Source organism: Siphateles boraxobius, unplaced genomic scaffold (assembly GCF_051911475.1).
Source record: "Siphateles boraxobius isolate OS27281-9 unplaced genomic scaffold, OSU_SipBor_1 66, whole genome shotgun sequence".
In the NCBI taxonomy this organism is placed as follows: Eukaryota; Metazoa; Chordata; class Actinopteri; order Cypriniformes; family Leuciscidae; genus Siphateles; species Siphateles boraxobius.
This window is the reverse complement of record NW_027509193.1, coordinates 22,254,099-22,271,808: the sequence shown is the minus strand read 5'-3', so window position 1 is coordinate 22,271,808 and position 17,710 is coordinate 22,254,099. Positions and strand designations below refer to the sequence as shown.

The 17,710-nt window shown below is 38.8% G+C and overlaps 1 protein-coding gene across 5 annotated transcripts in view; it reads left to right on the top strand.

Moving 5' to 3' along the window:
- The first annotated feature begins 6,144 nt into the window (after nucleotides 1-6,144).
- The window catches only part of thraa (thyroid hormone receptor alpha a), a 39,936-nt gene continuing 28,370 nt past the window's right edge, over nucleotides 6,145-17,710 (top strand). Inside the window, exon 1 of one of the 5 annotated variants that reach the window (XM_077212961.1) lies at nucleotides 6,145-6,472. The gene's annotated coding sequence lies outside the window, so the exon portion shown is untranslated. Of the gene's footprint in view, nucleotides 6,473-9,245; nucleotides 9,860-17,710 lie in introns of those variants that run through there. The other 4 variants (XM_077212958.1, XM_077212964.1, XM_077212965.1 and 1 more) reach the window with 4 other exon arrangements.

Below are 17,710 nucleotides of genomic sequence, written 5' to 3'. Positions count from 1 at the left end.
CCAGAGCCAAAAGCTTCCCTTCTCTGGCTCCTCCGCTAGCGCTTTGGTGGCCTTCTTTAGGTTCCCTCCGGTCACTTCTACGTCCCTCAGTGGTTGACAGTCCCACATAGACTCGGCATCCAACCTCCACTGGATAGATGGAGGTCTTCCAGCCAGCCTCCTTGCACTCAGCAGTCAGCTCTGAGTACTTGGCCTTCTTTTTTGAGGAGCACGGATTTTACCTTGGTAGACCACACCACTATTTCGGGGCGGAGAGATGTAGCAGTGATCTCGACCGGGAAACGGAGCTGCCTGTCGAGATCAACTCTCATATTCCACTCCATGTCAGGGGAAAACGGCCTAGCTGTTTCTCTTGGCCTGAGGTTTCATCTTCCCCCATCTTCCGTTACAAAGGTGATGTGGTTATGGTTCTCTGCTGGTGGAACCCCTTTGCTGCCCTTTCGACGCTCCTCTATCACCTCGGCTAGCTTTTTCAGGACCTGGTCGTGACGCCATCTATAGCATCCCTGGGAAAGCGCAATCTTACAGCCTGACAAGATGTGCTGGAGGCTTGCGTTAGGGGTATTGCAGAGTGTGCAGCCTTACTTACTCCCGAACCACTGGTGAAGGTTCTGAGGACAGGGAAGCGTGTCGTAGGTTGCACGGATGAGGAAGCTGAGCCTTGCCTGTGGGATTTTCCACAGGTCTGCCCAGGTGATGTTTCAGTTGACAATTCCCTCCCAAGTTGTCCAACTTCCCTGACGGCCTTGCGACACGGCCTTGATCTTATAGCACTCTTTCTCCATTCTTGTCACCTCCGCCACTACCATCTCCTTCCTCTCTTTGTGGTTGGCCTTGGACCAGAACCGTGGCGCTTCTCCCCACCCTAGCCCTGCTCTTCCCGCCTGGACTCTGCCGACAATCTGATTGATGTTGCAGACGACTGATGGCTTGGTCGACCTCAGTTTGGGCGTTCCACTTTCGCCCTGTCTGAATCTTAGGGTTTGCGTTCCTTACAGCCTGGTCAGCGAACTCTCTTAACTCGAGAACCAGCCTGGTCTTTTCCGGCTTGTAGCCTAGACTGATTGATTGAAATGGCAGTTGCAGGGTGTTCCTTCCGAAGAGGCCTGTTTCTGAAAGGCACCGTGTGCAGCCCCAACCACTTTCGGATGAATACGTTGGCTTTTCCATCCATCTTGCTTGCGGTGGATGAGGGGATCTCACTCATTTTCAGTGGCCACATCACCCTCCTGTAGAGTGTAAACTGGTAGCACCAGACCTTGTACTTTCCTAGGAGTTGGCTTTGATCGATCTCTGCCAGTCCTTCTGAGAGCTGTTTCATCACATATCTCCCCACCTATTTTTCCGTAAGCTCTGCCGTGTACTGCCTCCCCAGGCTTTTAATGGGTTGCTCAGAGAGGAGTGGGATTTTCTCTCCCCCTACGACGAAAATTGTACCGTCGTTTCTGACTCCTCTTCTGAGAGACAGGCTCCATGAGTTTGATGGCTTGATCTTCATTCGTCCATCCTTTTCAGCAATCTTGATGTGCATGCTGCTGTCTGAAGGAGGCTGATGACGTAGTCCATGTACGTCCTCAGTGGGGGTAGTCTCTGCCCAGATGGTAGCTTGATCCCCCCAACCATTTGTCTTGCTCCGACGAGGATTACCTCAAAGGCTGACACGAACAAGATGGGAGAGATGGCACAAGCCATGGCGATTCCTACTTCTAACTGTTGCCATCTGGTGGTAAAATCTTGGAGAGCAAAGCACATCTGCAGGTCATTGAAGTAGGATGCAACCATGTTCTTTATGCAGGAGGGCAAATGGAAGAACTCCATGGCGTGGGATATCAGCTGGTGTGGGACTGATCCATACGCGTTAGCAAGATCGAGCCACACGACGTTCAGGTCTGTCTTCTCCCGTTTGGCCTTCTGGATCTGGTCCCAGATCATTGTAGAGTGCTCTACACACCCGGGGAAGCCTGGGACTCCCGCCCTCTGGCAGTTGGTGTCAATGTAGCCATTCTCAAGCAGGTAGGTGGTCATCCTTCTGGCCAACACTGAGAAGAAGATTTTTCTTCTACGTTCAACAGAGTGATGTTTCTGAATTGGCTAATGTCTTTGGAGTTCACTTCCTTGGGGATGAAGACCGGTACAGCTCTTTGCCACTCGGATGGAATGAGTTGCTTTTTCCAGGCAGTTCTCATGAGGTACCATAGCAGCTCTAGTACCTTGGGGCAGTTCTTATAGAGCTTGTAGGGGATTCCATTGGGGCCTGGCACTGATGAGGACCTTGCTTTCTCCACGACTTGCCTGACTTCACTGAGCTTGGGGGGCACGATGTTGAACGCAGCAGTCCGGGGTGCAGGCTTAGGCCTGTACCCTGGTGTTCCTAATGGGACGTTCCTTACTGGATCACTGTACTGTTCTCTGACATGCTGTTCCAGTTTCTCCCTGGTGGTTCCAAGTTTCCCACTCTTCTTCTCCTCCAGCAGCTGTCTGGCATGCTTAAAGGGGTCTTTGAAAAAGCTGGCTTGTTCTTTCTGTTTCTGTTTGCTGCGCTTGCGGATACGTTCAGCCCTGCGAAGCCTGGACAGTCTTTGCCTCACCTCCTCCCACAAGGCTTTTAGTCCCTCTTTTTCTGCCAGCGTTGCCTTCCTCCAGTTCTTCCGTAGTTGTCGGCGCCTTTGCACTAGAAGGTCAATCTCCTTTTCCCTCCTTCCCTTCTCTCTTTGGGCGGTCCTCTGGTTGGGGGTCACTTCGCCGAACCTGTTCTTACAGGCCTGATATAGGACATCCCCAATCTGACTGAGCTTGGATTCCACCCCTCCTCGCAGAGATCCTTCCAGTATCTTGGCCAGGTCAGTGTCCAGTGTTTGCCATGCCTCTGTCTCGTATGATTTTGGCCATTTGAGCTTGCCTCTTCTAGTTGGTTTCTTTGTCTCTGCTTTTGGCTCTGTCCTGTCGTTACCGTGTGGTCCGTCCTGTTAGGCCCATCTTTCATCCCGCCTCTCGGAGGGCCTGCTGGTTGTTTTTTCTTAAGGTTCTTTGTAGTCAAGGTTTTGGGTGTGCCTCTTCAGACGTACTAGTGGGTTGGGTAACTAGCCGCCCACTCCCGATGTGGTCTTTCCCTGCTGCCATTCAGTCTTTCCTGGCTGCCCTCCAGTCTTCCCTGGACTCCAACTGCCCTGTTCGCAGTAGTCACTGGGTTACCAGATCTTCAGTGAAAAGTACAGGTAGATGGAACACCTGCTAGGCATTGCTGCCAGTCGCACCTCTTCCGGTGCCCACGGGTCAGCTGCAGGGTCATCAGCCAGGAACCACCATTCACCAACGTTTCACTCCTTTAATCCTGGGACATCTCCTGGTGGCAAAGAAGTGACAGGGACGTCTCCCTGTCACCCCCTGCAGCATACATGACCCTAGTTACCTGTGGTTGGCCAGGCCGTGCGTCACTCAGAAAACAACAGGCCAATCAGAAGAGAGGCCCATGAATATTAATTAGACTGGCCAAAATCGACCTGTTCTTGACAGAGTTCATGAGAAATTACCTGTAAAAATCGGTACTTATACCGCAAATATATATTCGTAAGGAAATCAGCACCTAAAATAAAACTCCAGAAAGGTGTACAATATGGGACCTTTAAATTTGGCATGAGACGGAAGTTGCGATGGTCTTTTCATCCCTCACTGAAAAAAATGATTAGTTGAAATTAATTTTTTTATCGTAAGTGGTTTGCAATCAATTGATTTTATCTACATTTAAACAAATGCATTTAGTTGAACTTAATCAATTTATAGCTATTGTGACATCTGAGTGAAACGACTTCTCAAAGAAGGAAAAATTAAGGGTGGGACTTGATTTTGTCCATCGGGAATTGATTGGACCGTTGGATTGTTGTGGTTTTGCTATTGCTGTGATGTCATGTGAGTGACTGGTTGCCCCGCCCTCACACCAGTAAACACGTCATCAGAGAAGAGAAGTCGCTGTAAGAAGTTATTCTTGATGATGACAGCACATAAATAAATAAAAAAGATATGCACAGACATATTTATTTTAAGAAATACTGCAATATTCTTTAAAAAAAAAAGTCAATTTTAATTCCATGGTGACTTTAACCACCCATCACCTTTAAACCAATGCACTTACGCATCTAGCTGTCAAATAAACCTGACATTGTATATTACGAATAATGCAAGTCACTTTGGATAAATGTGTTTGCTAAAACGCATAAAGGTAAATGTATATAGTGTATTTTTACATTGTGTGGTATTACAATTAATAAACAATAAAAATAATATTACAAAGAACAAACAAAACAAAGAAAATAATAAAGTTATACATATTGTGCATCTTTCAGCCTTCATTTATAGTTTATAATGAAACACGTGCCTACTATAAACCCAGATTTTTTAATCACTTATAAACTCTCATACTCATGAATCATCATATACAGCACAAAGCACATTTAGCACAAATTTACATGATAAAGTTTAGATTCACTGAATGAATCAGATTCACCTTCAGAGGAAGAGCAATCATTCTTCAGACAGAACAAAGCAACCGGTTCAAGAGATTAACAGAGAAACTTTTTAAAGTAAAGTGATCACACACTGACCCTATTAGCTTTTCATTGTAATATGACTGCAAAGAGACAATTCATATATCTGAATGTGAACAGTCTGTATCCTGGAGAGTTTTCAGCACAACGGAGTTCTGCCACAATTTTTAAAACCATGAACTTTATGTGACAATTCAGAGTGAAACAGTGGGACAAATCTATTTATTCCGCTATTGATTTATGGTGCCTGTTGTCATTAATATGAATGAACTGCTAGAGTTTCCATATAGAGCTGTGTCGGCACTGCGTAACAGCAAGCAGGGTTAATTCTCTCTGGTTTCTGGTTTTCACATGACAACAAAATTTCTTTCTAGATGTTGTTTACTCCACACAGACATATATATATATATATATGAATTTAAAACTAAAGAAATGAAAACATTTACACCTTCTTCAAATGGTTGAAAACCATCAATCCAAATCCATGAGCATGCACATTAGTATTACACACAGAATCACTCTGCTGTGTATGAGGAGTTGCTCTCCAATCTCAACCCTCTCTTTCCTTGCCCTGATTAAAAATGGAGATGACACCATTTCAACGACCTGTGGAAACCCCAATGAGACCAAAAACAATTAACCAAACACCCTTGTTGTTTTTGTTAGTGTCTGTACTTCACTGATCACTGCTGGACTCGAGCCATTAAAATGTTTATATTGAGAATGATCATGTCAATAAAAGGAAGAAACTCAAATTTAATTTTATTGAAACTAGATTTTTGATCATTTACTTGCACACATGATTGTACACATTATCAAAAAGGCTGTCAAATATATTTGAAGAAATATGTTAAGAAATATTTATAACAAAATATAGGCTAATTGATCATTAAATTTTGAGCCATGAATATCAAGATGTTTTTCTAAGGTTGCTCAATTTGACCTGAACAAAATGCCATTTCGAAAAGGTCAGAACACTCAAACTTTAGTATATTAAATTATTTTCAAATAAATAAATTTGGCATAAAATTTTATGATTATTTACTAGCCTATTACTATGAGTAGTAAGCCATAAGCAGCGATTTTAAATACATTTATAATTAATAATTATAATATTAAATAATAATAATTAAATAATTATTAAATAATTTAATGTGTAAAAAGTCGTTGAAAAAAAACTGACGTTTTTTTACCCCTCTCATCGTTTTCAACATTAAATAATACAATTATTTTTAATTCAGAAATTGTAAAACATGTTCTTAGACAAATCATTTTTTTGTACAGATATTATTTACAATGTGTTTTTGAATACTTTCGGTTCACATCACAGGTGTTCAATTTAAATGTTTGTGTTTTGATCACAGAAAAAGAAAATATAAGCCCTCTCTGTAAAAAAAAAAAAAAAAATCTTTACTGGCAATACCTACAGCAAAAGAGGTTTGAATTAGCATGCTACAAGTTCACAACAATTCAATGTCCTCGAGATGTATAGATCTGTGGGCACTGGCAACCACACAGCTGTCTCAGGAAGTACTTTCAAACACAGGGTCATCCATCTCACATAGGGTTAAAAGGTTTAAGCTGTTGTGAACCTGTAGAGAGCAGCATTTGATATAATCACATACTTCTATACTATCAGCTCTTCCTTACAGTAAAGGGGGCGGAGCGATTATAGTAAAGCTCGTGCATTTTCCTGTCGTGGCAGCCGAAACATAATCGTTTTTACACCAAACAAATTATCTACTAACTGCTTCTAAGTGGATATATTCCGAATATAGGCTATTATTATAACTAGTTCTTAGAGGTTTGCAAGCGTATGTTCACGCTGAACAGCGATTCGCGACGAAGACCGCTTGTTAGGAGCCTGGAGGGACTTCAGTGTACCGTTTCGCGTTTTTGGAAGCAGGCTGTCTTTATTCATAAGGAAGTGGGTGAGTAATTGTCCTGCTGTCCTCTGGTCTGCTGTCGTGTTGAGCTTCTCACTTCAGAGGTGTCCGCTTATGGTGCGCGCGAAAGCGCAGAGCTGTCAAACATCTGCGCCGTCGTCGCTCTGCCGTTCTTGTTTTAAGGCTCTGCACTTTGCACGCGGCATTAGAGGACACCAAGTGAGTGCTACTGAGTGCTACTTACAAAGTTCGGTTTAGCACACAGAAAACGACTAGTTAGCTAGTTCCGGTTCTTGTGGCTTGAAAAAAGAGACGTGAACAGAACCATTATGAAATGTAGGCTGCCTACAGTTGATTGCACTCGAGAGGATTGGCGCCGGCGCGAGAGTTGTTCACCACCGAGGTGTCAGTGGAAACATTTCATTCGTGAGAGATAATATAGGCTACAGTTAAGATCATTACTAGTAACCTAAGACTTGTCTATCACTCTAAAGTGGTTTATTTTGCTTTGTCTAGAAGAATGTACAACATTCCAAATAGGCCTATGAACGTGTAATATTGAATTAAGTTAAAAATGGTTTTATTAAAGGGATAGTTCACCCCCCTCCCCCCCCAAAATACATGAAAATTCTGTCATAATTTACTCACCCTCATGTTGTTCCAAAGCTGAATGGGATTCTTTCTTCTGATAAACTCAGATGAAGATATTTTGAAGAACCAAACAGTTTTTTTTTCCATACTATGGAAGTCAAAGGTCAACTCTTATTTTGTGTTCAACAGAAGAAAGAAATGCATAAATGTTTGAAACAACTTGAGGGTGATTAAATGATGACAGAATTTTCCTTTTTTGGTGAACTATACCTTTAACTTAAGATCTTTTAAATGCAAATGACCCTTATGATCATCCTCATGAGAGGGACCTCCTCCTGAATGTTTTTTTTTAAAGGCATCAATATAGTTTCTTGTATAAAAATCAAATTTGTAATGTGAAAAATTGATATTACTAAATTTTTAAAAAATGATTAGGAAAATATTTAGTTTCTATTAAGTCACATTATTGTGTTTCTTTTTTTCTACTCCTTATAGTAGCCTACTGTTAGATGTATTATTTATTTACTTATTTATTGTAATCAAATTATTTATGTAATCAAATTATTGTAATAAAATTTTTACCCCTGTATTAACTTGTTGAGAACAGGAGCACAGCTGTGTAGGAAACAGGTTTACCGGATGAGGGGTCAATGCCCTGAGCAGCCGTCATTATTCAGAAATATTTGAGCTGCAGCGATTGACCAATCAGAATCAAGCATTTTACAGAACAGAGTACCGAAGGTGCATGTTTAATGACTTGTCCTTGATTTTACTAATATTATTTGTAAATGTTGGTTACAAATAACCTACTTTTTAGCCTCTGATGAGTTTTGGCAGTTTATTCATGGGTGGCGTGGAATAAATAAATCCTTTCACCTTGATAGAGGTTCATCATTCAGCAGTGCAGTTTTACAAGGCTTGAATTTAAAGGCTCTTTTGGAGAAATCTGTCAGTTCAACATACAATGGTACAATCCACAGCAGATGATGTTGCCTCAAACTTAAACTCAGAATTGGAATGTAAATTACGAATTATTATTTGTAGGCTATTGTTGCTATAAGCCTCAACCGGCCAACTGATCTATTGTTTAATCTAATCACAGTTATTGCAATAATAATACTAAGCTTCAGTTATGACAACAACAATAAATAATAAAATATTATATACTATAATAATCAGGTGGGCAAACGGAAGTGGCAATAGCCTTTTTTTTCCTATTGTGATGCCTATATTGGAGTAAAACGGCTTCTCGGACAAGAAAAATGTAGGTCGGCTGGGTGGGACATGACTATCTTCATCAGGAATTAATTGGATGGTTGTGGTTTGCTATTGATGTGATGTGATTTCATGTGAGTGACAGGTTGTCCCGCCCTCGCGCCAGCAAACACCATCAGAGAAGAGAGATGTTACTGGAAGAGAAGAGAGAGGGGAAATTATTTTGATGAAATATTATGAGGGATATATTTTTATTTTTAAATATATTTTTATTAAAAAAAATGAAGCGCCGGGGGAAACCGTTTATAATAAATACTGCAATATTCCATAAAAAAATAAAAATTATCCAGTGACATATTTATAAAACATTTGTGAATAATTTCATATTGCCTATTACTAAGCATTCTACCCCCTATGTTTACAAAATCATTGTAGGAAATGTGAGATTCCAAGTAGGCTATAATGTGAATAAATGTCGACTTCTCAACGTGTGCATAATTAAATCGCCAATCGAAATTATTCGTGAAAACCAGTCAGGCAAAATTTTATACCAGCCTTAGCGGATGCAACACGGCATTGAATTCGAGCATACAAGCTTGTTCAAAGAGGGGCTAAATAATTCAGTGCACGATGGGAACGTGCATCCTTAAAGAACCTAGACTGTGATACCTAGAACATATGCGATACACAGCCCGTCAGCTCCAGTCTTCCTCGGGTTTCTGCTTCAGACACCGAGGACAATGTTTACGAGTAGGCAGGCACACTTCACCGCGACTCTTGGGCCGATGTGACCCGTGGGACGCCGTGTCTTGCATTTAGGTGTCCCGCACACTCACTGTGCGCTTGTAAGAACGAGCGAGGTAGTTAAATAGTTCAGTTGCATAAGAGCGCAGCTGACGTCCCGATCTGCATTCATTATATGTTGACGTCAGAGCGGCAGTCTCGGGAGCGCGCAGCAGGTCATACGAGGGAACTGCCTGTTTCACTCTCTTGTAGGCTACTGTCTGAACATAATGTACGGATGAGTTATTCTCCGTGGTTGAAGCATTCGTTGAAGCTTACGATACAAAATGGTGACCTGTTTGTATTCTATTTAAAGTACTTTATTTTTAGTGGCCTATTTGCAGCGGGTTTCTGATTAGGCTAAACTGAGTTAGCTCCGTGATCGTTTATAGTTTAACAGTCATTTCTTTACGTGTCTGAAGCATGTAGGACATGGATTATCCCTACACCTTTGGCTTTGGATGAAGGATGATACGTTAAAGGGATCACCCAAAAATGTTAAATTACCCCATGATTTACTCAACCTTAAGCCATCCTAGACATTCTTCTTTTTAGACGAATACAATCTGAGTTATATTTAAAAATATCTGGGCTCTTCTGAGCTTTATAATGGCAGTGAATGGGAGGCCAAAATTTGAAGCCTAAAAAATGTCTTCTGAAGCGAAGCGATGCGTTTGTAATTGCGATCTTGTAATTACGGTTACAATATGGCATGGACGCAGTATGAGCTTGTTGTTTTGATTCGTTTGTTTTGTTTTTGGCGCTCGGCTGTTTGTCTACAACTTGCGAACATGCTGATGACGTGTGATGTCTGCGCCAGATTCCGTACATGTTGACAGGCAGGTAGGCCATCGTATCATTGCATTCGGTCAGAATGCAATGATTGGACAAAAAATGTTTTGGTCCTGAGATTTCAACAGAAGATATATGGACATGTTTTAATATTTTTACCACTTCTATTATTGATTACTGTACTAGGATGTGAAGAGAGTTTCAACCAGTATGAGAAAATGGGTTTATAAAAAATGGCCTACCCTATCTTTAACATCATGATTTTACGTAAAACTGCCTTGAAAGAATATGCATTGTGAAAAGCGCTAGGCCTATATAAATGAATTTGACTTCTAATTAAAAAGCTCTTGTTAGAATGTGTAGTCTTCTGTTAATGGATACTTTTTGTCTGAGTAATCATTAGATTGTACAGTAGGCTAGTTGCACCAATAATTTGATTGTAATGAATGCTCAGACACATGTGTTTTAAGTTCAGTATTGTTTCAATAGATCAGTGGTTCCCAATCTATTTTCCCATCAAAGCCCTTCTCCTATCAAAAAACAAAGACACATGCACTTAATTTTCTCTGCATCATGAAATCACAAATTGTGATGAGCTGAGAATTTATTGTTTGGAACATTTTAATTTTTTGCTCACTGAAAACCCTTTGTTTTGATCACAACCACTGTGCTGTGAGTGAAGTCATCGTAATCAGTGCCTTTCTCCCAGATCCATCACTGTATATATGTATATGCATATTTTTGTTTTGAAGAAATGTGGTGATAAGACCCAGACACCGTTGGTCAGCCCTGAGTTTGTAATGGAAGTCTGTAACAGATATGCTATATAGGTCTGAGGTCTGACCTTGAGACAAGAGTTAACAGCTATCACCAATTTTTATCTCAGCAAATCTTAATTTTTACATGAACACAGTTGTGGTCACTACATATAAGGATCTGCTTTAGTTTTGATATAAGTGGAACATAAAATTATATGATTATATAATTTACATCCTTGATCATTTGAGATAAGAGTTTATTGTTATATGAAAAAATACACTACCATTCAAAATATTTTTTTATGCTTTTGAAAAAAGTCTTGATAAAAGTTCAGAAAGGCAGTAAAAAATGTATTACAGTGTAAAATAACAGTGTAAAATAACTGTTTTCTATTGTTATATATTTTTTAAGTGTAATTTATTCCTGTTGTCAAAGCTGAATTTTCAGCATCATTACTCTAGTCTTCAGTGTCACATGATCCTTCAGAAATCATTCTAATATGATGATTTGCTGCTCAAGACACATTATTTTATCAATGATGAAAACAGTTGTTCTGCTAAATATTTTTGTGGACACAGTGATTTTTAAAATTAATTTTAAACATTATAAATGTCTTTTCTGTTACTTTTGATAAATGTTATACATTCTTCCTGAATAAAAGTATTAATTTATTTTAGTGCTTAGTATTGCAGCTCAAAACATTATCCCAAAAAGTCCACCCTAATGTCTTTGTGCCAAAAAGTCAATACATTGTCAATATTTATCATTTAACAGTGCTTTTATGTAAGAATGACTACTTTATTTTTTATAGTGTTATTGTATACCTCAATGAGAACAAAAGCACCAGTAGCCCAACACTTTTAACAGCTTCAAAGGTCACAATTTCGTGCAAATAAGATGTGATGACATTCCTAGGAAATTTATGAAAAAGTGATGATGATGGGTGATAACATTGTGGAAATAAGTGCACTGTGAACTTTAATCAGTCATGAGATATCAAAGATGTGAGGCTGTTGTGTTTTATGGGATAAAGCACTTATGGTATAAGTGGTAAAGTACAAGAACAGAACTCTGATTGACAATACTCTAAAAAGTAATGGGTTGGCCCCCCCAAAAAATGTTTTTGAGCTATCATAGCACATGCTAAATGTAACTTATTAGCATGTAATTTTAATAAACAATAACTTGTCACTAGCATTAGCGCAGTCATTGCTTATATGTAGTGTATCAATGTATGTCTTCAGCACAACTCTTTTAAAAAATAAAACATAACTGCATTAAAGAATAACAGGTCTTTCCCTTCCCTAAAACACATAAAATAACACTTAATTTCAACATTTACTCTCCTTATCCAGATCCTATGCAACGCGTGCTGATCTAGAAACCCATTACCTAAGTTATCAAGACAATTTCATTAAGTTACAACTACAATTTACAATCCATTAACACAGAGTTTAAATTACACACAATATTAAGTTAATGTAATGATCAACATTATTATGTCAACTGAACTCAACAAAATAATGTTTGCAACCTAAAAGGTTTAATTAAAGGGATAGTTCACCCAAAAATTTAAATTCTGTCAGTAATTACTCACCCTCATGTTGTTCCAACCCCGTAAGACCTTTGTTCATCTTGGGAACACGAATTAAGATATTTTTTATTAAATCTGAGAGCTGAATCACTCCTCCATAGGCCTCTTATGGGATTGAAACTTGCCAGCCCCGAAAAGTTATTAAAGACATTGTTAAATAGTCCAAGTGACTACAGTGGCTCAATCTTAAGTTTATCAAGCGACGAGAATACTTTTTGTGCGCAAAAACAAACAAAAATAACGACTTTATTTCAACTATTAATTTCCTTCTCTATGGGCCTCTAGTCAGTTAACTTGGTGTAAAAGCGTAGAGATACGTCACACGTAGGCTCACTAGTGGCCGACGCTGGTCATGTGTGTGATGCTTGTGACGTACAACACAGATGCACTACGCTATTACACCAGTGAACTTAAAGTCGTTATTTTTGTTTGTTTTTTGCGCAAAAAAATATTCTCGTCGCTTGATAAACTTAAGATTGAGCCACTGTAGTCACTTGGACTATTTAACAATGTCTTTAATAACTTTTCGGGGCTGGCAAGTTCAATCCCTTAGAAGCCTATGGAGGAGTGATTCAGCTCTCAGATTTAATCAAAAATATCTTAATTCGTGTTCCCAAGATGAACGAAGGTCTTACAGGGTTGGAACAACATGAGGGTGAGTAATTACTGACAGAATTTTCATTTTTGGGGGAACTAACCTTTTAAATCAATGAATAATACATTTTAACTTGTGATCATGCGTTTTATTTAAGTTGTGGTGATTTGAATGATTTCACATATTCCTCATCAGACATTCAATAATGAAGAATTTTTGAAAAACATCCTGGGTCATAAGACTTAAGTTCTCTTTATGTAGATCTAAAATATGTGTGATTATGCTAGTCACTCAGTTTCACTTTGTTAACAGATTTCAGGTTTAATTTAAAAACCTTCATCTCTTGTAGTGTGATATAACTGTCCTTGGGAATTCATGATTTATTTGATCACAACACATACTGTAGGACCCACTTGTTGTCAGTTGGTATCTGTGTTGGTAATGCAGAAACCAGTTTGACTGTCACTAGAGGAAGGAAGTGGTTGCAAAGAGAATTTTGTTCTGCAGAATAATTCAAATGACACAAAACACAACTTGTGTTGTTTCGTGTCATTTGAATTATTTTACAAAACACAAAATCTTGCACATCAGATATGCATTGCATTTGCAATTACGGTAATGTATGTTTTGTCATGCAGTTGGATTATTTAAATATGTTTGTACTTACTCACTTTCCCCTGCAGACTGTATGAGAGAGAGAGAGAGAGAGAGAGAGAGAGAGAGAGAGAGAGAGAGAGAGAGAGAGAGAGAGAGAGAGAGAGAGAGAGAGAGAGAGAGAGAGAGAGAGAGAGAGAGAGAGAGAGAGAGAGAGAGAGAGAGAGAGAGAGAGAGAGAGAGAGAGTAAAGTCTATAGTTCTATTGTATTTCATATTAAAACGTTGAAGGGAAGAGGGAATGTAGAGTCCAGGCAGGATGTAGTAGTTTGGCAGCTTGTTTAGTGATGTTAAGTATTTTGGCATGAATGCTCTCTAAACATTTTCCAGATGGAAGAAGTGTGAACAGGCTGTGTGATGGATGATAGCAACAAAACTGGCCCCACTGAACTGGGCCATTTGGACACCCTTTGCAGGGTTCGAGGTTGTTGAAACTGCAAAATAGATCTTGATTACCTCTTTTTAGTGAGAAATACACTACCATTCAAAAGTTTGGGGCTAGAAAGACATTTTTAATGTTACAAAAATATTTCTATTTAAAATAAAAACTTTTGACAGTTCTACTCATTAAATAACCCTGAAAAAAATTATGACAGTTTCCAAAAAAAATAAATAAACTTCAGCTTTGCATAACAGGAATAAATTAGATTTTAAAATATATTCAAATAGCAAACAAATTTTTTAAATTGTAATATTATTTCACAATATTACTGTTTTTACTGTATTTTTGAACAAATAAATGCAGTCTTGGTGAACATAAGAGACCTGTTTCAGAAACTTTTGAACTATAATGTAAAAATTGATTTTATAATTGTGTCAATGAAATAACATTTCCATCATTCCTCCACATCACAACATAAATAAAATCAAACTTATGTCTTACTATCAAGCCATGCATTATTAAGTGTGACTAATATCAAAAATTTGCCATTGTCGGATGGGCAACCATGATAAATCGGTCATTTGCTGTAAGTTGTGAGTCACATCTGAGGGCTCAAATCACTGTTCTTGACTATTCTGTTCTTTCTTTTATCCTCTGTGGCTACAAAACCCTCTCAGATGGCATCATCAGAGCATATGCCTGATGTAGAGAAAATATCATATTTCTTGATTTCACTGCACACAGATGGTGTTGAAATATCAGTATCAGACAGTTCTGAGAGACTGCCAACAGATGACATAATTTTCCTAGTATACTTCATATCTGCTTCTTTGTGCATTGTACATTCAGTCGACACAAAAACACAAACCCCTCTTTTCCTGGAAAGGCATCCCCAGAATGTCTTGCTATGTTGAATGCACGTGCCGTGATGTGAGCCATGAGTGTATGAAGTGTCAATGACTGTATAGAATGGCGGCTTGTGTAAAGAGCGGCACAGGTGCAGTGGAAATGTCCCCAGGGTTGGACCGTGACCCCTGCGTCTCCCCAAAAAGCCATTACGCATTACAGCGATAGCACTTTAACCAGAAGATCGAAGCAGATCGTGTTCCACTGGCCTCCCTCTGCCCCCTCAGTCACCTCATTCAGATTGTTGATCCTGTGTGACTGTGTGCGAGTCTACATGTAAATGTGAAATAGGAAGATTGCGTATATATATTCCAGCAGGGTGATATATGTGTTTGTCAGGTTTGTCATGCCCTCACCTCCCTGTTTTCCCTCACACATCTATGTGTTTGTCTTTCTGCTTTAGTTTGACATGTGTCTGTTAAGTTGGCAACAAAACTATGTGCTGTTATACTTATGATAGTGCAACACCTTGAGCTCCTGGGAGACAAAGTATAGTATAGTGATTAATGCAAACACAAACACGTATAGAAACGCATGGAGTACTTATTCATTTTGAGGAAGTCATCTCCTGTTGTTTGAGTTAACAGCCATTCCACCTCGGCTACTATATGTACACTAATCTGTGTAGTATTTAAGTAGTTTGAGAGCATATGGAGACTTTACATTATTCACAGTGCTGCGATAATTTCAAAATTAAGTTCAAATAATGCGAACGGGTGGCTTTACTTTGCCTTGGACACTATTGTTTACACCTACAGTACTTTTTTGGGTGACAGGCAGTGTTCTAAAAAAGGCTTGGATTGGGGAATCATTTCTTTTTGAATGGTTCATTTATTCGAACTTTAAAGTTAATTTAATTTCCAAATAAAGTTCATTTATTTGAATTTTACAAATGAACCTAATCACTAAAATGAATTAGACTTTCCTCTTTCAAATGAGAGAGAGAACATTTTAGGAGCACACGTTTGCTTGTTACCTCAGTTCGCTTGGCTGTAGAACAGTGTACACAATATAATATGATATAAAAACAGCTTTGTAGCACTATACTTGTCTGAAAAAGTAGCTTGTTATAAGAAAACCTACAATGTTTTTAAGACAGAAATAACTGGGGCCACAAACAGACTGAAAACCCACCTGGATGTTTACCACACTGCTTAAAGTGAAGTGAACTCAGTGTGCCCCCTTGTGTATCTGTGTTGGCTTGTGTAGAATCAAGTTCTCTGCAGTGAACTGCTATGATATTTTATTTTTATTAGAGTACAGAATCTTTCTCTTTAATTCTGTAAACACCAAAGTGAACCAGTTAGTGTGAACTTTCACCACCAAGATTATCTCCACTTTCAATTGAAGTTCAAGATGAAGAACATTATGGCACTTTTGAATTAAAGAAGGAATGATCTTTATTATTCAGTAAATACCAAGCTGATAAAGCTTTGCCATATTCAGCTATTTATACATGCAGTGATGTTTTATTTTGAGTATTATAAAGTAGTGATAGCATTCAGCTGGTCATGTGATCTCAACGTGTTTGCTCCTTGAGGTGACTGGCTCCACGAAAACAAAAACAAAAAAACACAACAGTGAGTCTTCATCTCATGCATTTATCAAAACCTTTTAATTTCTTTGTGTAAAATGAGAAAATATTTCTCCCTTATATACTCGGTTTGTCACCTATGTTTTTATAGTTTGTTTATAGTTGTATTTAATGTAAATTGATCTGCTCAAGCTTAATGCTGCCACCAAAATCAAGAATAATTATTTCAAAAATTGTTTTTGGGAAATTCTATTGCACTTTTAAATGGCCTCACCATAGTTAGTTACTTTTCCTGAAGAATAATCTGCTTGTGTTTCTGTGGGGTTTGTAGGAGCACTACTGAATATAATAGGTGAAGGAACATGTTGGCTGTGAATCTGATGTTTTCTGTGTAACCCAGGGTTTTTGTTTATTATTTTTGCCTGACCACATGTTCACAGTTCCTCTCAGGAACTGTTGGGACATTGCCAGAGGACCTAAATCTAACTCCTGCCCATCTATATATTGATCTCTAATGTTTTGAGCATGAAACCGTACAGTGGATTACGTTTATATATAAACCTATGTTTTTTCCTCCCCATGCTATCCATTTCTTGCCCAGGACTGACAGCCCTGCTAAACCCAATCTAACCCCTAAATCTAATGCTTAGCCGGCTGGTGCCATGGACCTCATGGACCTAATGCCTGTGTTTTGTGGACTCAGAGGGGATCAGGGGCTGTTGTAAGCACAAATTCAAACATTGGATTTGTGTTGCATTACTGCCAACAATCTGATTTGTCCTTTGCATCCTTAGCAAACAGAAACTCAATGGCTGATTTACTTTAGGGTTAGTAGGCACTAAGATCAAGGTAAGGTAAGGACACGTTCCTTTATATTGTGAAAACATGTGAGAGGCTTTTACAATATTTATTTGAACTTAACTTGATCCGACTTGGACACTTAATGCAGCTCTATGCATTTTCCTACGTAACCCCATAACCCAATGGAAGATAAGACTATGCAATGTTGTATGTTAGAGGTTAAGCCTATTCCAAATTTGTTTTTAAGTCTCTCTTATGGTCATCTATTATTAAACCTTATTGTAAAGTGTCACCAAATTGCAAAACCAAATACATTATACTGTTTTTATTCTGCTTTCAAAAGACACATGAGATTATTCATTATTTTATTTGTATTATTTTATATTGACAGCCATAGCTTTATGTTCTTCCATTTATGCATCTAACTCTAATGGTAGGGTACAAAAAAATAAAATATAAAAATCACATTTATTTTACACACAGTATATATGAAATATACCTATAGCTGTCTTTATATTTAATAAGGTGTCTCTCACAATAAGGGATTCATCATATTTGGGAGGTCTTTGGCATGAAAGACATGACACGTCAGCCAGAGACCGAGGAGAAGAGGACAGAGCTGACCCTTGCCCCGGAAGTGAAGTCTCATAGCAAGTCTGACCAGGGGTGTGAGCCAAT